This window comes from Macrotis lagotis, chromosome 1 (genome assembly GCF_037893015.1).
Source record: "Macrotis lagotis isolate mMagLag1 chromosome 1, bilby.v1.9.chrom.fasta, whole genome shotgun sequence".
Taxonomy (NCBI): domain Eukaryota; kingdom Metazoa; phylum Chordata; class Mammalia; order Peramelemorphia; family Peramelidae; genus Macrotis; species Macrotis lagotis.
The window spans coordinates 171,642,930-171,667,015 of record NC_133658.1 but is presented as its reverse complement, the minus strand read 5'-3'; the positions used below and the strand labels follow the sequence as shown (position 1 = coordinate 171,667,015).

Genomic DNA, 24,086 nt, shown 5'->3' with positions numbered 1-24,086 from the left:
ATAATTATCACTGGTATATGAAAGCATGCTTCAAATCACTGTCATTCAAATATATAAAGAGCATTTTTAAAAATCATACAACTTCTCAGTATTCTGTCTAAAATAGGTAACTCTCTAATCATTAAACCTTTCAAAACATAGAATATTTTGAGTTGGAAGGGACCTCAGAGGTCATTGAGTCCAACTCAAGCCTGAATAAGAACTCTCTGAACTAGACACAGCAAGTAGCCACCCAACTTTTCCTTGAAGTTCTTTCCCCCACCCAACCCTTTAGTAATTTTGTTGCTTTTCTCAAAACTTTGTCGACTAGATACTATTTTATTATTAGGCATGAAAAATATAGCATTAAAGAAGATTCATAGTAACCAAAAAAAAGGGGCAGATTTTTAAGAGTAGCAATGATATCTTAGAGGTAATTTAAGTTCATTAGTAGGCTAAGCAGAGATCACTAGACTGGTGATTTCATTGGTACAGTGAATTCTTACGTAAAGAAGCTTCTTTGACCAATGCAGGTACCTTCTCTATAACTTATAGTGAAAGGATTGTCCTCATGCACTGATAAGTTAAACTACTCTTCCAAGGTTGCACAGCTAATAAGTATCTGAGACTGGATTTGAACTCAGGTCTGATCATTACCTAGCTACATTACTACTACTTACTAGCATAATCACAGGACAAGAAGTCATGTCATTTCTCTGGGTTTCTATATTGGTAAAATGAGTGAATTAAACTAAATTATCTTCTATTTCTAACATTCTTTCATTCTAAAATGGTCATTGTTATCTTTCTGCTCAAAGTTTCTCCAGTATGAGAAGAAAAGTAATTAAACTATTTCACAGTGACATTATTGACCTAGTATAATAAAACATTTGTAGTTAAAAGGAAGGAGAGAATGAAGAGCTGGCCCAGCTCTCATAGCCATTGTCTAGGAAGCCAGCTCCTGTGGAGGAGGGTCAGTTAGCTCCATAAACTGCCAACTACCTGCAATCAGACAATTGGCCAATAAACATTCATTAAGCACCTACTGCATGTAGGCATTGTACTAAAAGTTGGGGACACACAGAAAAACAAAATATAGTCCTTGCTTTCAACATGTGAGCCTAGGCATCAGGAAGCAGCATGAACCAGCTAGACCAAACACCATCACAATCACTTTGGCTACCATCCTCCCTCAGACTGAGAGAAATAGCCCAGGACCCTGACCCTAAGAGCTCTTGAAATTACAATTCTAAAAAAAAAAAAATAAATTACAGTTCTTCTAGTTCAGTGTCAAATAGTTTTATACCAGAAACTGATATAATTTCATCATGTCACAGAAATTAGATTATAAGAAAGGGGAATTAACATTTTTCTTTGCCATTTCATCCCAAGGACCATGGGCCCTTTTCTGTCAGATTTGAAACTGAAACTTTCTATATATGTTGTCTCCACTATTAAATAGGGTATAAGCTATCTGAGAGCAGAAACTATCTGACTTTTCTATTTCTATTCTCAGTGCTTAACACAGAGCTTTGTGCATAATAAACATTTAATAAATGCTTTATTTTATTCAAAAGTAACTTGAAAACCTAAAACATTTGGGCTGAATCTAATAAGATTCAATTCCATAGAGATAAGAATAAAATCTTTCACTTGGCTACAAAAATATCAAATTCATGAGCATAAGACAGGAGAGGCATGGGTAAGTGGCAGTTGTCCAGAAAAAAGATCTTAGTGTTTTAGTGGATTATTTCTCAATATGAATCAGTAGTGTGTCATGGAAGCCAAAAATTTAATACCATCTTGAGCTGTTAATGCAAGAGGTGATAGTCCTATCACAGATACCATCTGGAGTATTGTCCTCAATTCTGGACATCATGGTTGAAGAAGGACATGGATAAGCAGGTGGGTAAGCAGAGGATAGTAATCAGAATGGTGAGAAGGATCTTGAGTCCATGACATAGGAGGAGGATCAGTTGAAGGAAGTTGGCATGGTTAGACTGAAGAATAGAAGACTTAGAGGCGGCTTGCTTTAAGTATTTGAGAGGTTGTCATATTGAGGAAGGATTAGACTTGTTCTGTTTGACCCAAAAGAATAGAATCAGGAGCAATGAAAAGAACTTTCAAAGAGCCGAAAGTAGGCATGATTTCAGGGTGTGGGGGAGGGAATCCTATTAGAACTGCAAGAGTGGAGATCTTTGAGCAGAAGTTAGATGAGCCCTTTCTGGGTATATGGACTGGATTAGCAGGGCCAATAAGCTACTTTTCAACTCAAATTCTATAATCCCTGAGGCAGCTAGGTGATGCAGTGGAATTGAGTTCAAATCTAGCCTCCAATACTTTTCTAGCTGGGTGACGCTGGGCAAATCATTTAACCCCTATTGCTCCACCCATGCCCCATTCTGTTAATCCTGTGCTTTTGTAATACTGGCTGGAAGGGAAGACTAGGGGAGTTTTCAGGCCTAACAAAATTTGGGCTAGTTCTCTTGAAAGACTTACAAGTAAATGAAACTTCCCTGCAGGGTTTCACCTTCATATTCCAGATCTGTAAAAGGGCCAATTCCTAAAGAAATGTTTTCATTCATTTAAGGGGAAAATTAATGAGATCCACCTTTGGCATGGATTAGAAAATTCCACTGTGGTGTTGGCAGGACTGATCCTGGCACAAAAATGAAAGGGAAAAACCAACCACCAACTATTGAAAGGTTCAAGGAACAAAAATGAAATTGATTGGCCTTATTTCATGGTCAACACCAAGGGGAAGAAGAAGGAAGAGGATGAAGTAAACAAAGAAAATGGATGCTTAAAGGTATATCTAATTGAGGCAAGGTACTTCCCCAAGCAGTTCTGGTAATGCATCTATCTTTGTTAGCAGGACAATGCTCTCCTTATTCCAGGCATCCTAAGGACGGGATGGTTGATTCAACCCATTAACTAGCAGAAGCCTTGGAAACAAAGATATAGGATAAGGAGGGTTAGTTATCATGGTAGCTGTCTAAAGCAAGGTGATCCTAAAGAGATTATTTCTCCAACTTAAAGTCTCTAAAATGTTAGGCCTGGACTAGATCCTTTCAAAGAGTCTTCTCCCAGGCCTAAATCTGTGTTTCTTTTAATCCATCCTTAGAGGGGGGAGGGGAGATGACAATTCAATGAGAGGGGTCATTTGTCAAGCTATAAGGTGGTTCATAGGAAGTAGAGAGCAAAGAAACCTTGGAGATCATAGAGTACAGCCCTTTTCTTCGGTGAAGCAAGGAACAGAGATTTCAAAAGATTAAGTAATTTTCCCAATATTATAACATACAGATCTGGAGTCCAGTCCTCTTCTTTTGTGAATCAAGGAACTGAGGTTTCAAAAGATTAAGTAATTTCCCTAATATCATAACTTGATGATCCAGAATTGTGAATGGGACAGAGAAGAATCAGGATGGAAGCTAACAGAACCAAAAGAAAAAATTCCTTCAAGGTCTAGCACAACTTAGGAGGTAGGGTGATATAGTAGAGAACACTGTGCAGACATCTATCCATACCTTTGCCTCTTAGGACCTTAGCCCCATTCAAGACTCAACTCAGTTTCCCATTTCTACCAGAAGTTTCCTATGTTCCCTTTAAAATGTTAATTCTCTCTCTTCAAATTATCTTATTCTTTTTACATATTCTATCCTTCCCAGTAAAAAGTAAATTCTTTGAGGGCAAGAAATAATACTACTCAATAAGCTTTTATTAAGTTCTTGTGACAGGATCTGGGAATACCAAAACCAAAAGCTACCCTATAAGAGCTTACATTTATTGGGGAGAAATAAGTATACTGATGTATACTTATTACTGATGTAAGATTTACACAAAGTGAACACAATGTAATTTGGGATAGGGTAGCACCAACAACAGGGGGAAATCATAACAGGCTTCTCTTAGGAGGTGACAGATGAGCTGAGATTTGAAGGGAGCTATAGATTCCTAGAGTCTGAGAAAAGGGAGGGCATTTCTGGAATAGGATAGATTGTAAAAAAAGGAGTGGAGATGGGAGATGAAATATCCTGTAGAGAGTGTGGGGGGATATGGAAAAATCAGTTTAGAATGAAAAGATGGAAGTGGATTGCAAAAGGCTTTAAATAACAAACAGGAATTTTATTTTTATCTTTTTTACCTCCTGTGGCCTAGCCTAATGTAAGTACTTAATACATGTTTGTGGAATTGAACTGAAATCTCATATTTGTTATTTACTACCTAGTTAACCCTAAACAACTCTCTTCCCTTTTCCTAATGTTTCCTTGGTCATAAAATTGGCATAATAATAGCCCCTTCTGCCTAACTTGCAGAATTGTAGTATAGAAAATGTCTTGTAAGCATTAAGGTACTTTAGACAGGATGGGGGGTTGGCTATCTTTAGGAATGGTTGCACATGAAGCTGACAGCTGGACCCAGGCAAGAAGATTGATTTCCACATTAACAAGTTTGTGCTTCTCAGAGTTTCCTTTGGAAAATGAATTGGGATGAATCAACCACATTCCTTGAATCTTAAGGACTGATCTGGATTTCTTTGTAGAAGTAAAGGCCCAAAGACAAAATAGCAGCAAGAGATACAATGAGCTCCACCCCTAAGTCCCCTCTTCTCACAAACAAAACAAAACAAAAAACCCAACCCCAAACTAAAACAAAAACCTTTACACAGATCTAGAAAATGCACTAGACCAAATCCAGATCAGGATATATCCAAGAAAAAAGTCTCAGTGAATCATTTTTCTCAGCCTGGGTCAGCATAGAGAGACAGACAGGTCAGTGGATACTGGAGAAAGTCTGGTCAGGGATGCCAAACACAGTATTCCAGGGTCCAGTGACTGAGGCTATGCAAGAAAAGGTCCCAGATCCATATTGGGGCACCATGACCTCATGCAGGGTGGAGGAACAGATGCCAACTGGCAGCTTTAAGCTCAGTACTTAGTTCTGGGTCACAGATCCACAGCAGATTGAGAAGAGGATGAGTGCTCAAGGGTACCTATCATGGACCCTTAGCTGTGTACTGAGCAATAATAAGTTCAGAAGAAAGCAGAGTTACATGGCTTTGACCCCAAGAACAAAGCAAGGTCTCAAGTCTAACTCCCAGTCCAGTCTGAAGTTTGAAGAGAAACAAACCAGTGCAGGAATTCTAGGCTACAGGGAGGACTAGGTTTTGCCACTATGAGCTAGCAGGTCTTCCCAGCTAGCTGACTGTGAACTGAGTTCAGCAGCAGACTATTGAAACTAAAGGCAGCAAACCCACAGGTCTGCTGCATAGACCAAACCAGGTCAGGAATTTGTAGAGCTTGGGGGAGTTTGGGGAATGTGTGTGTGTGTGTGTGGGGGGATCAATTAGTCTTGCCTTGACTCAAACTACTTTGTGAGTACTGAAAACTTACAGATCTACCCCAAGAAACAACAGTATGACCAGCTCAAACATTCTCTCCAGAAGTGGACAGAATCTAACCCTAATGTAAAGGCTGATGTGGGGAAGTAAGCAGTAAGAATGAGCAAACAAACAAAAAGAATCCCTACATAAAGAGCTATTATGATGTAGGGATGCCCAAAATACAAACCCAGAAGAACAGAATGACTGCAAAACATCTCCATGCAAAACCTCAGAAGAAAACTATAGTCTGGGTATAGATTCATTTAGAATTCCTGGGAGGGATGAAAAAAGACGTAGGTTTTATTTTTCCCCATAAATTGGGGAAATGCCAGTATATGAGGGGAAAATTTTTGAAAAGAAATGAGAACTGAAATATGGAATATGGAAATGTGGAAATATGTCTCCATGATTGTACAATCATAACCTACATCAGAATGTGTACCTTCTTGGAGAGGGGGAGAGAAGGAAAGGAGGGAGAAAAATTTGGGGCTCAAAATCTTATAAAAATGAATGGTGAAAACTATCTTTACATCTAATTAGGAAAAATAAAATACTATTTACAAAAAAGAAAATAAACCAGATATATGGAAGAAAGAATTGGAATGGAATTTAATGGCTTGGAAAAAGAAATACAAAACTTTGCCCAAGCAATAAACTTCCTGAAAATTAGAAGAGACCAAATGGAAGCCAATGACTTTCAAGGCAACAAGAAATATTAAAATCAAAAGAAAAAAAAAGAAAAATTTTAAGCCTTGTCAAAAGGGGAAAAAACTGACTTAAAAAACAGGTTGAGGAAACAAAAGCTAAGGGTCACTGGATTACCTAAATGGTCACAAAAATATACAAAAAGGGTCTGGTTATATTTCCAAAAAATCAAAAGAAAACTTTCCAAACCTCTTAAAACTAGAAGGCAAAGTAGAAATAAAAATAATTCACTAGTCACTTCCTGGAAGGAACCTCAAAATGAAAACTCCAGGAATATCCAAAATCCAAAGCTTCCAAGTTAAATTTTTGGGGGCTTTTAAAAAAATTTTTTTTAATTACTTGCAAAACTAATTTTCAAGCTTTTGAGTTTCACATTTTCCTACCACCCTCCCCTCTCTTGTCAACCTCCTCATGGCAGCAAACAAGATGACATAGGTTGTATATATACAATCATGTTTAACAGATTTCCATATTAATCATGCTGTAAAAGAAGAATTAGAACTGAAGGTGAAAAAATAAGAAATAAAGCATAAAATCAATTTTGTAAAGTGAACATAGTATGCTTTACTCTGTATTCATTCTTCATAGTTTTCTCTGGATATAAATAACATTTTCCATAACAGGTCTCTCAGGATCATCCTTGGTCACTGAACTGCTGAGAGGAGCTACATCCATCATAGTTGATTATATCATATTGTTGCTGTTAATATTCTCCTAGTTCTGCTCACTTCATTACACACATCAGTATTAATTCATACTAGATGGCACAGTGGGTAGACCACTGGCCTTGAAGTCAGAAGAACCTGAGGTTTAAATCTAGTCTCAGACACTTGATGCTTACTGTGACCTCAGGCAAGTCCCTTAACACCAATTGCCTTGCATCCAGCACCATCTCCTGATTCAAATCTGGCCAATGGACCTAGATGGTCATAAAGGAGAAAGTGAGGCTGGTGACTTAGCACACAGCACCCCTTCACTCAAATCCATTCATGTGCTTGTCATGGTATCACCTCCCTGATGTCATGGTCTTCTTTGAGAATTAAGAACAAACATCAGTTCATGCAAGTTTTTCCATATTTTTTCTAAAGTCCAGGCCCTCATGATTTCTTTTCTTTTTTTTTTTTTTCAAGGCAAATGGGGTTAAGTGGCTTGCCCAAGGCCACACAGCTAGGTAATTATTAAGTGTCTGAGACCCAATTTGAACCCAGGTACTCCTGACTCCAAGGCCGGTGCTTTATCCACTATGCCACCTAGCCGCCCCCATGATTTCTTACAGAACACTAGTATTCCATCACATTCATATACCATAACCAACTTAAATTTTTAAAAAATGCTTAAAGCAGCCAAAAAGAAAGAATTCCAGTACTGTGGTGTCACAAGAAGGGGCATGATTTAGCTGCAACCACTAAAAGCAGACTGGATGACCAATTTGTAGGCATCTTATAGAAAGAATTCTTGGTCAGGTATGAGTTGGACTGGATTGCCTTGGGGGTGCCTTCACAATTCTGGAATTCTGTCAGTCCGATTTAGTCTACTGATATGAGGCTCATTCATTTGAATCTTTACACCTTGGAGACTGGCAAATGCTACAAATCATGGTTTTTTAATTTATTATTTTTTTTTATTTATCTAGACTTAAGAAAGTGATGGATAAAATGTTAATGTAGCTAAATTATAAAGTGTGTTGTATTTTTTAGAAAGCCAGTTGTTAAACATTTACCAGCATACAATTGGATATTGTCCAGTGTTCAAAGTGCTAGACACTGCTTTAATGTATGTATTCAGTAAACTTTACCCTTTACCCCTTATTCCATTTGCTGAACTATTCCTGATATCTCTTCCCTATCCCCACTCCCTCTTTATCCCCTGAACAGTAGAATTCTGCCATGTCTATCTATCTGTTGTATTCTCTGTTCCCCTGAGTAGACCCCTATCCATCTGCCCCTCCTTGAAGAAATTGCTACCTTGAACTATAAGAGGAATTTAATAATGCTTGTTGAGTCAGTGAGTGAGTGGTACTCCTGAGCTAGTTTTGCTCACCAAGTCCCTAAATTTCAATTCCTGGCTGAATCAACAAAGCACTGCCTCCCCATGTTTGATCTCTCCTCAATAGGAAAAGACTTTCCATCTCAGATCTCATATAACACTATGCTTAGCAACTGTATAATGTACCAGAATTATATAATATTATATAATATTTGTGTTGGTGGCCAATTTCTATTAAACTACAAGTGAGTTCTAGGAAGACTAGGACAGGGATTGTGTATTTTCTAAATTTTTAAAAAAATCTCTCCCAGGGCCTAGTGCAGTGATCTGTACCTAATGAAAGTTACAGGTATCTTATTACAGATCTCTTCCAGGAGTTTCTATGATGTCTTAGGGCTTATCAGTGGTGTTCTGGTAAATGTTTAACAACCAGTTCTCCACCCCCACCCCCCAAAAAAGTACACTCTTTGCACTGTTTAATCTTCAGTATTAACATTTTCTCCACTCCTTTTTTTTTAAGTTTATACCAGTGATGTTAAACTCAAAAGAAGACCCCTAATCCAATACATAAGGATCCCTCTGGGTTACATATTGACTTAGTTTTAAAACATAATATCTGTATCTTATGGGTTTTTTATTTGTTTTGTAAATGTTTTCCAATTTCTTTTTAATCTGGTTCAGGTGATATCCAGAAGTATTTCAGGCCACATTCTTGATACCTCCTATCTAGACAATCAACAAAATAACAAACCAAACTCTGAATTGTAAAATTGCCTATTTCCAGGATATGAATATTGACATTGAAAATTTTTCAATTCTCTTGAGCCAGCTCTCATTAGCCAGTGTGCTTCAGCATACTACTGAAGCAGTCAACACAATAGTAATCACAAACAGGAGCATCTGAAGGACTGCAGCATTCACCAGGAATCTTCTCAACCTGAACTTTTCAGTAAATCTCTTCAGTCACAGTGCAAATATTTTTGTGAAGCATATTTCTCCCTATTGTATTTTTCACCTTAGAATGTCATGGAACTGAATTCTTTCTGTTGTTATATGTTCAAAGGAATCTTGAATGATCAAATTGGATGGGAGACATTTTGTTATTAAAAAGTCCCTGATGTAGAGGTTCTATCCACTTCAATACGTTTTGGAATCAACAAAAAAAGTATAAAGGGATAATATATATTCTGTATATCTTACAATAAATTGTGAGATTGTAAAGATATGATCTATAGTTGAATAGTCTTTGAAAAAACCTACTTTTCCTCTTAATAAAGTCCTATCATTGAGGATATTCTTCATTTGTGTATAGATGACCCTCAAACTTTTTATAGCATAGTAGGGTAAACACATAGGTTGGTAGTCATTGATATTTTCTTGCTTTTTTAAAAAAAAGGATCAGAAAAGTTTGAGTTCTGTTTCATGTCTTTGTTTTATTCCCCTTCTTTGGTTAGCTTGATGCCCTGACAATTTTATATATAAAATTCCTGATCCAATTTATTTGCTTTCCCTGTCATTGTTCTCTTTAATATGATTTCTAATTCTTCTTTAGACACCTCAGGGACTATGATATTCAGATATAATTGTGGTGATTATCCTTGATAGAAAAAAGTTTAGTAATAATTTTTACAGTCCTTTTTATTTTTCTTTTGTTTGTAGTTAGTCCTCTTTCATTTTATGCCCTTGGAATGACTTTGTTTAGTTGAGTATTTTGCCAAGGTTTCTTTAGATTGTTTTTATCTTCCTCTGCTTTAGAAGATGGCTCATAATCACTCGTCATAAGATTTTGCAGATAAGTTTATATCCTAACCCAATGTTGTCTTTTTTTTGACAGTCATCTTTCCCACAAATAAAAAATATTTGCTGATTAGACTGTTTTCTAGGTGTTTTTGGTTTACTTGCTGTAACAGTTTATATTGATTTAACCTGTGGATGAAATCATGATTGGTTTCAATGTTATTTCTATTGTTTAGTTCCTATATTAAATTTTCAATAGCTTATTTAAATAATTTTCTACTTGTACTTCATACATTTGTTCTCATTAACATTCTTTCTTATTTATTATAAATGCTGATAATAGCTCTGATGATTGATGGTTTGGCTATATAAAATAATTGACTGATAATTCCCCTGCTATAAGTTTTTTATTGTCATTAAAATGTAGTAAATTTCATTCCTTCTAATATTATTTGGTGCTTATCATAAGCAGCACCTACCAATTATTATTTTTTCTTTATTTTGAAGAAAGTGTTCATAAGGGCATGAGGTTTTTATATGATCTATGTCTTTGAGCTTTTGCATTGTTTTTCTGAAACAAGTTTTCCCACATTTTTCTCTCCCTCTCATATTTTTCTGCTTGTACACTAAAATCAGGGTATCAGAATGTATGTTGATTTGACATGGAGGGTTTCTAATTAAAGGATTTCTCTATCACTTTGTCCATATAAACTGATAGTTACAAAACCTGCAGTTATTTTCACACTGGTTATTTTAGAAATATTTAACATTAATAGTATGATAATTCCCTCATCAATTTTTTTGTTTTCCTCTATAAGAAGTATCTGTGTAATTCATCCATTCCAACTGTTTTCATTCTTCTGGTTTTATTTATAAGAAGATGTCAGGATTTATTTTATTCAGTTCCTCCAGCAACATGTGCATTCATTTGTCACTGGATGAGGATCTCACATTTAGAGTATCAACAAAATTTAAAATTTTTGGACAGTTTAAAAACTGCATGGTTCTTAGTATCCTCAGCCCCATTTTGAGTCACTCTGCTACTATCATTGCAGGGCAACTGGGTGGTATGATAGCCAGACCTGGAGTCAGGAAGATTTATCTTCTTGAGTTCAAATCTAACCTAAGACATTTACTAGCAGTATGACCATGGACAAAATCATTTAAACCCTGTTTGCCTCAGTTCCCTCATTTTCAGTGTCTCTGTCAAAAAAAAAATCCAAATAAGTTTATGGAGAGTTGGATACAACTAAAAATCAACTGAGTAACAGAACCATTTATAATTTTTCCATTTCATGGATCAACTTTTCCAAAATAGTTTCATCACTGTGTAGATAGCTTATTGGTAATTAATTAAGCTGGCCCTCAGAAGATTGATTTATTCATTTTGTTCCCAAGACCATACTAAAAACGTCCTTCCCATTGTGGGAGAACTTGCCCAAATTTATAGTCTGTGGACATAACCTTTGAGAATCCAGGTCTCTTCTGTGCTATGATGTATTGGAATAAATAGACTTTTATGAGAATATACTGTTAGGAGTCTCAAGAATTAGCCAATCAATCAATCAATCAATAATTAAGGAGATAGTATGTGTTAGACATTGAGGAAAGACCTCTTTTATGAGCCTGAGCTTCAGTGATACACCTATGGAAAAAATGGCAAATGAGAAAGTTATCCTTGAATTTTAATTTAGATATAATTAGGTAATCATCAAAGTGAATAACTGGGAGTTGATAAACTGAATATGTAATTATAATTGTGATATTTAATAAATATACATAAAGGTTAAATAAGGAATATTTATAAAAATCTCTATAAAATATGAATCTGTTGGACTTAAAAATTAAGGCTAAGAGGTGGATAAGAGGAGAGGGAAAAAAATCCTTATAAGGGGAAAAAAATGATAGTAGTTAGCATTAACATAATTTCAAAGAACTTTACATCCAAGCAGATCACAACCTGATCTTGATCCAGTTGAACTGACATGAAGCCAGGATATATAGTGCTCCTATTAGAACCCCTGAATATGATATATCATTATATACTCTATGGTTACCATTAACTAGTAACTGCTTCACACACACATACACATCAAGGACCACACCCAGGATAATGACATCACAATGTCAGTTTTTGAGTATTTAAGGAGAAATCTTTGCTGTTTCTGGCAAATATGTTTTAGTCTTTCGTAGTAGTAGTCCAGTAAGTTAGTTAACATAACTAAGCCACCAGAGTCTTCCTGTGAAAAACCCATCCACCTCGGTGAGTATCCATTGATCATTTCTATGCTCTCTCCTGGTGGGAGGCTGTCAACCAGCTGTTTGGTTCTTTCATTTGGGCTTCTGATCTCAGATCTAATATGGGATTTGATCCTGTAACCAGGATCCAAAGTGGGTTGGTATACATTCAGCCTCCAAGATTGGGGAGGAAAAGGGGATTCAATAAATCTGAAGATATTATGAGTTTCTAACATGGCATTCACTTATGTAAGTATTATTATTATATCTAAATTGCAAGTATAGTTCTAAACTTCCAGACATCTTTTACCCTCCCCCATATAAAAAGCACCTCCATCATAGTTTTAAAACTTTAAAGGAAAAAGGGAAATCTCAAAGATACCAGGAACTACTTTCTGAGAGCAAGTCATATATAATTCAACAATTCAAAAACTAATGTTTATCTACAAGGCACCAGAAGAATGAAAAGATTACCTGAGATGGCATCCTTACCCTCAGTTTGCTTGTAATCTAATGAAAGAAAATAAGACAAGCACAAATCATTTTAATACAACATAATATGTGAAGAGATAGTGATATGAGATTTCAGTGGAGGGTAAGATTGCTTGGGAGAAGATGAAAAAGAATTTCATGGAGGTTTATTGTTTTTATTCACATACACACAAACTTCACTTAGCCTGTTCTCAAAGTGCTTACTGCCTTTCTAGGAATTTTAACCTGTATACTTTGCAATATTTTACAATAATTCCTGAACAGTTTTAAAATAGCATGTGAATTCCTTCGATTTTCAGTAACCTCAATCTCTTATCTTTAATTGTTTACCCCAAATCCCACTAGCAACACCTTTGGGTAACTATTGTCTATATGCAGGTCTGGGTCACACTTCCAGGGCAAAGAAACTCTCTGGGGGTTAGTTCCAAGGGAATAAGGAACTTGTCTCAGTTCCAAAGTGCTATATAAATGGCTTATGAATACTTAGTCCAGAGTAATTAAATTTTTTTTGACATCTTAATAAATGGTACACCTGGGGTGGCTAGGTGGTGCAATGGATAGAGCACTAGCCCTGGAGTCAGGAGAACTTGAGTTCAAATCCGGCCTCAGACACTTAATAATTACCTAGCTGTGTGATCTCGGGCAAGTCACTTAATCCCATTGTTTTGCTAAAACAAATAAATGGCACACCTCTCTCTCTCAAGGAGAGAGGAACCAAAAGTGTCAGTTTAACTAATTTTTTTGTCCCACTGAATATATTGTTTATTTTTTAAAGTATATTAACAATTTCTTCATGAATATTTTACATTCTAGAGCAAACAATAAGCCTTTTTAAAACCCTTACAATGTGCTGGAAATGCGAAGACAAAAACAGTCCCTGCCCTCAGTGAGCTAACATTTTAATGTGCAGTCATATACATAAATAGATATAAGGTGTATGCAAAAAAGATACCCTTTGAGCAAAAAGATTTGGGGTCCAAGTGCTATTTCTAAACTGGTTAAGTAATTTAACCTCTCTGAGTTTCATTTCTTTATCTGCAAAGGTAATATATCATACTACTCAAATCAAAGGGTTGTTTGTGATATATGCACTTTGTAAATTATAAAATATTATATAATTAGAAATTGTTATTATTATTATTGCTGAAATTTCCCATTACCTACTACACATTTTTTTTTTAAAGTTTTTGCAAGGGTTAAGTGGCTTGCCCAAGGCACACAGCTAGGTAATTATTAAGTGTCTGAGACCGGATTTGAATTCAGGTACCCCTGACTCCAGGGTCCGTGCTCTATCCACTGCACCACCTAGCTGCCCCCACACTATTCTTAATGTCAAACTCTGTTCAGTTTGAAAATGTTAAAGAACATATGGACACTACCATAAGTTCCTAGGGTTTCAAATTAAGAAACTTAGCTTCATTACTCTTTAAAAAAATATGTAAGGACACTAAATGATATGATATGCTTTTATTTTTTAAAATTAATGTATTTATTCTCAAATCACATTGGTAAACATAGTCCCCCCTTCTCCCCCCAAAGATAAACTTCAAGAAAAATAGTGAGAAAAAAGATTACTTCAGTCTGTAGTCAGATATTATCAACTCTGTCTCTGAGATCACATCCTTTATCATAAGTTCATCAGAAAAGTTGCTTCACTATTTTTTCCCCGCAGTTGCTATTACTCACTGTATTTCCCTCCATCCTATTCCTCCCCACTCCCATTTATTCTATTCTCTCTCTTCTTTCACCCTTTCCCTACTCAAAAGCATGTTGTAACTAACTTCACTCTCCCATAATCTTCCCTCTTTTTTCACCTACTCCCCCCACTGCCCCGCCCATCCTGTCTCTGTTCTCCTATCTCTTTCCTCTCCTTTTTTTCCTCTAGGGTAAGATAGATGTCTTTACCCTATTGAATTTGTATGTTATTTCCTCTCTGAGTCATTTCTGACGAGAATGAAAGGTCATTCATTCCCCTTCACCTTCCCCACTTTCTCCACTGCAAAAGTTTTTTCTTGACTCTTTTTATATGAAATATCTTAGTCCATTCTACATCTCCTTTTCCTTTCTCCCAGGACATCCCTTCCTTGCCATTGACTCCATCTTTATATTATATTATATTATGTCTTCATATTCAGCTCTTTCCTGTGCTTTGTCTATATATGCTCCTTCTAACTGCTGTAATAAATGAGAAGGTTCATATGAGTTATCAGTATCATCTTCTTTGCAGGAATACAAGCAGTTTAATACCATTAAATCCCTCATAATCAGCCTTTCCTGTCCTCTCTTTGCTTCACCTGAGTCATGTACTTGGAGATCAAGCTTTGTGCTCAGCTCTGGTAATTTCAACAGGAAAGTTTGAATTCCCCGTTTTCGTGTAATGTCCATCTTTTCCCCTGAAAGAGAGGATGTTCAGTTTGCTGGGTAGTTGATTCTTGGTTATAATTCAGGCTCTTTTGCCTGCTAGAATATCATATTCCAAGCCCTACAAGTCCTTAATATAGACACTGCTAAATCCTGTGTAATCCTGCCAGTAGCTCCATGATATTTGAATTGTTCTTTCTGGATGCTTGTAATATTTTCTCTTTGATTTGGGAGTTCTGGAATTTGGCTATAATATTCTTGGGAGTTTTCATTTTGGGATCTTTCAGGAGGATATCAGTGGATTCACTCAATTTCTATTTTACCCTTTGCTTCTAGGATTTCAGGGCATTTTTCCTGGATAATTTCTTTAAAAATGAAACTTAGACTCTTTTTCCTAGTCATAACTTTCATTTAGCCCAATAATTTTAAAATTCTCTCTTGGATCTCTTTTCCAGGTCTCCAGGTCAGTTTTTTCCCAATGAGATATTTCACATTTTCTTCTAGTTTTTTATACTTTTGGTTTTGTTTGATTGACTGATTCCTCACAAAGTCATTGGCTTCCTTTAGCTCCATTCTACATTAGAAGGAGTTGTTTTCTTCAGAGAGCTTTCTTATCTCCTTTTCCATCTGGACAATCCTGTTTTTTTAAGATATTCTCTCATTTGCCTTTTGGGTTGCTTTTTCCATTTGACCTCAACTGGTTTTTAACATGTAATTTTTTTCTTGATTTTCATTTTTCTTGGAGGCTTTGGATACAGAAACTTTGACTTTGTCATCTTCTGAGTATATATTTTGATTCTCCATGGGGCTAAACTAATTGTCTATACAGTATATCTATGCAGAGAAGGGGGGACTGTTTAGTTTTACAAAAGACTATTGTAGTAATGTGAGAATAAATACATTTAATTTTAAAAAATAAAGACATATTGTATCATTTAGTGTCCTTACATATTTTTTAAAGAGTAATAAAGCTAAGTTTTTTAGTTTGTCTATGCAAGTTTTCTTCCATTGTCTGCTCATTTCTCCAGCCTATGATCTGATTTTAACACACTTTCCCAAGCTTCTCCCACCTTAATTCCTTCAAGGTCTTATGAGAGACTCTGACTGCTCTTCTGGCCTGTGCTCTGTTCTGTGGATGACCATAAGCTCCCCCCTCTGCCCTGGAGTTGTGAGAAGGGTCCCTGCTCTGCTCTGGCAGCACTGGGGCCCAGATTGGGCCTTAGATTTCAGTATGGGTAAAACATCAGAGTCCTGTTCCAGGGATAGTGGAGAGACCTCGACAATCTCCCCAGACCCCCTTAACATCTATGGACTGAGCTCTCTGGAAGCCACTGCTGGATGGTTCTGCAGATTCCTGGGAAGAGGCTAGACTGAGGCCTGCGCTGGCTTGGGCTTCTTACTCACCCTGGTATGACAGTTTTCCCCACTGATCTTCCAGGTTGTCCTTAGTGATCCCTGGGCTGAGAGATCTGAACTCCCCCCCCCACCCACTTCAGCTGCCATGGACCCAAGTACCCCTAGGCTCTCAGGAGCCCCAGGGCAATTCCTGAAAGACTGGAGCTAATTCACTTCAGGCAGATGTTGCACTGAGATCCTTTCTAACCCTGGTGGAACAGACACATCCCTTGGATCTTCCTAGTTGTCTTGGGCCAGTTTCACTCAGTCTTTCTGTGGGTTTCACCACTCTAGAATTTGGTTAGAGTCATAATTTTAAGGCATTTGGAGTGGTCTGGGAATTCCTGCCTCCATGCTGCCATCTTGACCCCACCCCAATTTAGCTAGATCATGAAGAATGGGTGGTTTTCAAATTTATTGTGACACAGGTTAATTCCATATTACAAAAGAGTTTAAAATCAATAATCTAAATGACAACTCCTATTGTCTTCTCTTCTCAAAGAGGACTGATGACATATAGGGTGAAACCTTAACTTGCAGGTTAATTGGATTTAAGTGAGGCAGAGTCTAAAGTCATCAGAGTCCAGTAGCAAGACAGGTCAAGATGATTGCATTGGCCCTGGATGCAGTGGGAAATCCTGAACTTTTTCAGTTCAGGTCTTTCCTAGGTCCCAGTTTGAGGCAACACCCATTCAGTAGTTAAAGGCTATGTAAGAACCGAGGCAAAAAGTTTGCTTTCAAAGAATAATCCTCAATAGTTTTTGACCAGAGGGGCGGCTAGGTGGCGCAGTGGATAGAGCAACAGCCTTGGAGTCAGGAGTACCTGAGTTCAAATCTGGCCTCAGACATTTAATAATTACCTAGCTGTGTGGCTTTGGGCAAGCCACTTGAAAAATAGAAAAAAAAGAAAAAAAAGAAAAAAGTTTTTGACCAGAAGCAATGCTTATTTACATTCATGCTGAACCATTAAAACCCAAGCAATGAGTCAGCAATCTCTTAAGTGGTATGGACAAGATCAAATATATCACACATCTGTGACACATGACTGGGGAGAAACTGTCCTTCTCATACATATCTCTACCGCCTTCCCCCATACTTGTCTGCAAGCTCATAATTCATTCTTCTGTATTCAATATTGCCCTTTCCCCTTCCTCTTTCAAGATGCAAATACTCATGAGAGGAGTAATACATCAGGTTTCTAACTAGCCTGAGATCTGAATGAATGACAGACATTCTTCCTGATAGGAGCAATATGTTATAAGAAAACACTAGATGCCTGCTACAAATGAAGTTGGGAGTATAAGGAAACATTAAGGAAGGAGAATTGGGTAGCTATATGAAGGAGAAATTTTATCTACTTATGCCTAGAGTCCTAGACTAAGCCTTTAGTAAAGGGAAGCTTGCTCTCTTGGAAGCTTGGTTCAGACTATCTGATGCCTAATGGTCTACAATAAATGGTTTAGATGTTTAGCTGTTTGAGCTGTTAGCTAAGGAAGTTTGGCACATTAGAAAGCAGAAAGAATTAGGAATCAAGAGCCCTAAATCCCAGTCTAATTGTCTGTGTTACCTTGGGCAAGGTCAGTTACTTATAGTATTAAGATATGTATATTTTAGAGGGCTATACTTTCATTATCTAAAAAAATGAGTTTGAATTAATCCTCTCTATGTCCTTTCCAGTTTTTATATTCTTTTTACAATTGTTGTATTGTTTTGGCTCTTATTTTAATTTTCTTAGCCAACATTACAAAGTTTCATTTCTCACATCTTTGAATTCATTTTTTTTTGAGGGGGCCTGGAGCTGAACTTCTGGTTTTATTAGTATAGAGAACTCACCATAAATTAGATACAGTTAATCTACTAAATGCAGATATGCAAATATTCTATAATTTATAGTCTTAGAGTTGCCTTAGAGTTAGTGATTAATTGACTTGCCCCAGCATCAAACAGTAAGTCAGTAATAAGGCTCAACCACAGTTCATCCTTAGACCAAACTGTCTTTCAAAAACTTTGTTTTGCATTGTCACTTAGCCATCATTAAACACCCCTACTTTCAGGAATTAGACAGACTGCTTACCTGAGTGAGAGCTATTGGAGATCTATTTATTCCAGCTCCCTTCCATTTAACATATGAGGAAACTGAGATTCATAAAGTCAAAACCATCTGTCCAGTCAGTGTAGTTAGAAACAGAGCTGAGAAACTATAGCTGAGATTATACTTTGTAATACCTCAGAGAGTAAGATAATGGGGTTCTAATTCTCATTCTATTATGATGTTAAGATGCTGTTTCTCTTGGATTTCTCTGGGCTTTCATTTCCTCATCTTCAGAACAGTTTTCACAACACCACTCTCTTGGTTTTTCTTCTTAGTTGGATCCTCCTCCAAATCAGACTTTAACTCTAAATGTCCCTCTGGGTTCTATCTCAGATTCCTTTTCTATTCTTCCTCTGTTACTTCACTTAGTGATCTCATCAGTTCACCTGGATTTAATTACCATTTTTATGCTGATAATTTTCAAATCTACTTATCTTGCCATAATATCTCTGCTGATTTCTAGTCTCAGATCTTCAACTGCCTTTCAGATATATCATAGTGGATTGTCCCATAGAAATCTTAAACTCATGATATTCAAAACAAAATTTACTTTTTCCCCTCCCCTAAACCCTTTCCCCTTCTCTCCCCCCCCCCCCCAACTTCCCTATGACTGTGGAGGGTCCTCCCATCCCTGAGACTCACAATCTAGTTTTTCTGGATTCCTCACTACATCTCATTCCCATATCCAGTTTGTTGCCAAAGTCTATAGATTTCAGTTTTGCATCATCTCTTGTATATACCCCCTTCTCTCTCCTGATATTGTAATGCCCTCAATCTCCTCCTACCTAGATTATGGTAATAGTCTGCTGGTTGCCTGGATCAGGTCTTTTCCCATTCTAATCCATCCTTCAATCAGTTGCTAATATGATTTTCCTAACACAAGTTCAATCATATCATTCCCATACTTAGTAAGCTCCGGAATCCATTATTGTATCCAGAATCAGATACAAATGCTTTGGCATTCAAAGCTCCCATCTTTCAAGTCTTCACTGACCTTCATTCATCCAACTGATACTCTTTAATGACATTGCCCTCCTGACTGTTTCACAAACTAGATAATTCCATCTACTGGCTCTGGGCATTTTCTCTGGATGATCTCCATGCTTGGATTGCTTCTTCCCTCTACTCCAACTACTAACCTCCCTGGCTTCCTTTAAGATCCACCTTCTACAGGAAGGATTCCCCATCCTCTCTAAATTCCAGCACTCTCTTCTGTCAATTATTTCCTAATAATCCTATACAGTTTGCTCGGTATGTATCTGTTGTCTCCCCCATTAGATTGTAAGCTCCTTGAGAGCAGGGCACTGTTTTTTGCATCTTTTTGTATCTTTGGTATCTTTTGTATCTTTAGGACCTAGAACATAGTAGATAATGTTTATTCATTAACTGATTGAAATATGCCATTTGTAAAGTTTCATGTAACAGCTAAGTGGCACAAAAGAGAGAGCTACAGGCCTGAAGTCTGAAAGATATGAGTTCAAATGCAGTCTCAGAGACTTTACTAGCTGTGTGTCCACCCGCGGTGAGACACTTTGCCTCCATTTCCTTATCTATAAAACAAGTTGGAGAAGGAAATGGCAAACCACTCCAGTATTTTTTGACAAGAAAACTCCAAATGGAGTTAGTCAGATACAACTAAACAAACAGACAAAAAACAAACCCAAACCCAAACCCAAGATCTTTCCCAGCTCTAAAATTCTGATTTTTAAAATAGAGGCCAGTAGCAAATCTGCCACTGCTTCCCTAGGTCTTTCCCAATTGTATTCCTTCCCTCTTGATTTTTTTGACAGTTTCATCTATATTTGACCAAATTAAATGTATAATGTAAATATTTTTACCAGGTTTTTCCTTCCCTCCTTTGTCTTAGAAAGGACAGGAAAACAATTTCCCACAAATATGTTTAGCTGTAAATTCAAGAATATGTAAGAGTAATGGAAGTCTGTATGATACATTAGCCTTTTAAGGTCACTCTGGACATTGAGCAAGAGGTCTTGATATTTTTACCGGGAGGAGCTACTGGTCCTTAATTTTTAATCCCCTTAGAATCAGAGAAACTGGACCATGGTAAAACAACTGTAAAATGCCAGACTAGATTAGTCCAAAGGCTTCATTTACACAGATGGCAGTAGAGGCAGGCCAGGTGACTTAGTCTTAGTCACAGGGTTTATAAGCAGTAGCATAGAGGGAATTTGAACTCAGTTTCTCTGATTGTGAGTGCAGTCTGCACCCTCAGTCTGCATCTCAAAATGGTGCAATCAACAGACATACACCCCCCCCCCATTAAAATGGCCATTCTTGAAATTAATTCCTAAAAATAGCCTACAGCACAGAGAAAAGCTATAGAAAATGAGAAAGACAATGGGGAAAAAAATAAGGCAATCGATGAGTGTATTTTAGGACTTTTTTTTTCCTGCAGATGGAGAATTTCAACAGAAAGATTACTTAATTAGTGGCATTTGCACAGAATACTCACCTCAAGTAGCTGGGAAAAATACTGAAAAAATGTAAAAATAAATACAAAACATGTGATACCTTTATTCTAAGAATTTAGATGAGTGCAGTTTTTGTTTTTACTCTTTTTTGAAAATGGACACATATTTCATAAAATTCTAGCTCTCCTCATCCTTTACCCTTAGTTGTTCAGTTGTGTCCAATTCTTCATGACCCTGTGAACCACAGCACTCCAATATTGTTGATGGGATTTTCTTGGCAGATACCAGAGTGGTTTGTCATTTCCTGCTTCAGTGGATTAAGGCAAAAAACAATTGTCTTGCCCAGGGTCACACAATGAGTGAGTGAGGGCAAATTTGAACTCAGATCTTTTGATTCTAGACCTAGCACTTTATACACTGAACTCTACTTTAGCCACCTCCTCAGTTACTGCCTAAGAATTCTGAATTATTTCATGAGGAAAGTATACAACAAATTCTTGGATTCAGATTGCTGAAAAGGGACCCTTAGAATCCTAGCCTTATGCATTTTTAAAGGGGAGAAGCTGAGGCCTAGGAAAGGAAGATATAAGTCCCAATTGAGCTTGGATTGGTCTTTACACAGGTCCTGCTTCAGAATGTAAGCTGCTGGAGAGTAATGACTATATTAATTCAATTTACTGTGCCACAATTTTTTTCAGAGATGCTGAAGCTCTTCCTAGGAGAAAAGATTTTGTTACAAAAATAAACTGAATTGGGGACAGAGGTACAACCTCCTTTCAGAAAAAAAAAAATCTAGACCTTATTCTAGTTCCAGGATTACCAATTACTGGTTTCTAAGCATCCCTTAAGAGTCTCTTTCCAGAATAATTTTGGGTTTTCTACTAGCACCAAAGCCTCTCTTTTCCCTTCATTTAATATCTATATATCTTGAATCAACCTATTTACATATTGTCTCTTCCTCTCTCCCTGCCCTCAAGTAGATGCATGATCCTTGAGAACAAGAGACATGTGTATGTGTGTGTGTGTGTGTGTGTGTGTGTGTGTGTGTGTGTGTGTGGTGTCCCCAGGGATTCAAAATATAATTAGCCAAGAGCCTTGCATACATAGTCAATTCTTTTTTTGGGGGGGGTTTGTTTTTTCAAGGGAATGGATTTAAGTGACTTGCCCAAGGTAGACAGCTTGCCTGGCTAGACAATTAAGTGTTTGAGTCCAAATTTGAACTCAGGTCCTACTGATTCTAGGGCCAGTACTCTATCCACTGCACCACCTAGCTGCCCCACATTGTCGTTTCTCAATAAATGTTTTTTGACTGATTGATGAGCCAAACCTAAAACAGAGAAGGACTGGGGGAAAGTCAGCAGGTCTCTGACATGCCTTGCAGGCCTTCTCAAAGCTCTTCTAGCTCTAGTGAGAAGACCACAAGATATGACTTTCCCACACCAGCAGCTGATAGCAACCAAAGGAGGAAGTTAGATGAAAACAACTTCTTTTAAATATAGGGTTTTCCTAAGTCATTAGGGTCTGTTCTCAGAATCTTTGTGACCTCCTCATTGTTACCTGGAATATAAAGGAAAAATTGACCTTTCTTCTTTGCTTCTGGTCTTTACTGGTAGAACTTAGATTCACTTTTAAAACAATTATTTTGCAAGGTAATGGGGTTAACTTGCCCAAGGCCACGCAACTAGGTAATTATTAAGTGTCTGAGGCTGGATTTGAACCCAGGTACTCCTGACTCCAGGGCCAGTGCTCCATCCACTGCACCACCTAGCCACCCCAAAACAATTACTTCTCAGCTATTCATGGATTAATGAACAGTTTGTAGATTATCCATGACCTCATTTTTACCCCTTTCCACCATTCTCTAACTTTGTGCTGTTTTATCTGTTGTTTAAGGAGAATAGAGAAAGCTCCCACAAGACATTGTTAGAACCCTCACCTCCATGACTGACTAATACCTCTATTAAACAAAAACAGAAACAAAACAGTACATGGGCAGTGACTCAAGTATTTTGACTTGAAGGGCATTAGGAAGGCCTCCCTCTGCCCCCTTATATCTCATCACCCAGGTGCCCTATACCCAGAATTTTATCATTTGAGTTTTCATTGCCCATCCTTCAGTCTCTTTGGGAATGGGACTGGATCTGTAATTTCTTTGCTTATAGGTAATTTCCTGTTGCAGTATTAGTCTGGGAGCCTGGGAAACTGAAAAGTTAAGACATGCTTAGGGTCACCCAGCCAGCTGCTGTCAAAGATAGCACTTGAAAACATAGATCTCCAGAGGTCTTCCGAATCACCTGTGCTGCCACTTGACCCTCATTTAAAATTCAAATATTCCTTTAAAATATTTCCTTCACCTGAAAGACTCTACTCTTCTTATTTTCTTCCCTAATTGGCCAGAAGCAAAAAGAACTCACTTAGGGACCTGAAAAAACCCACTCTTTCTCCTCCATGTGAAGGTACACCTTCTTATAGCCACTCCTCTCTGGCTCATGCTGGAAAAGGAATTGGGTTCATCAACTCTAAAGCAGGATTTCTTTTGTAATACAGAACTCCTCAAAGGCAAGGTAATCTTTCCTGCAGAAAAGAATGTTTGGTCACCCTAACACGGAGGTTACTACTCCGACATAGAACAGAATGTAAGAGGCAGAAGGACCTTCAAACACATTTCATCTCAGAAGCCTAGAGCAGTGTAGGGAATGGGTTTATGATCAAACAATGTCGGTGCTCAGAGAGAGGCTCACATTTTCCCAAATATCTTCTCCTGACTAGACCTGAAGTGGATAATGCCTGAAATCAGAAAGTACACTGAGCAGCAGAAAATTTTAAAATAGCAGTTTCTAAGGGAATGCCAGGGAGAGAAGCTTGCTTTGTCTTGATGAAATCCATGTCCATGTTAGTCTTTGGCTTTGGTTCAGAGCATCTTCTTCGAGACACCTTCCTCTCCTTCCCACCAAGTTCCCTAAGGGTGATAGAAGAATCTCCAGTTAGGCATCTTGGTATAGCTTGGTATAATTCCGTGGAAAAAGTAAAGAGCTAATGAGACCTAGAATCAGAAACTCTAGGCACAGTCCTGGTGTAACTGAGTAGGTCACCTAATTGCCCTAAGCCTCAGTTTCCTTCTCTGTAAAATAAGGTTGGTTTAGATGTGCTCTAAGCACCTTCTAGCTCTCCAGATCTATGATTCTAGGAAGGTTTCTTTCAAAATACATTCTCATGGAGATTGGAAAGGTAGGATCAAAATAGGTTATAGAGGATTTTGAAAGCCAAAGAGGAATTTTGGACTTGA

General features: G+C 37.4%; 1 protein-coding gene across 1 annotated transcript in view; it reads left to right on the top strand.

The window, feature by feature from the left end:
* Positions 1-11,947: 11,947 nt before the first annotated feature.
* Positions 11,948-24,086, top strand: part of BANF2 (BANF family member 2) — a 39,151-nt gene continuing 27,012 nt past the window's right edge. The window contains exon 1 of the mRNA XM_074209386.1: positions 11,948-12,053. The gene's annotated coding sequence lies outside the window, so the exon portion shown is untranslated. The remainder of the gene's footprint in view (positions 12,054-24,086) is intronic.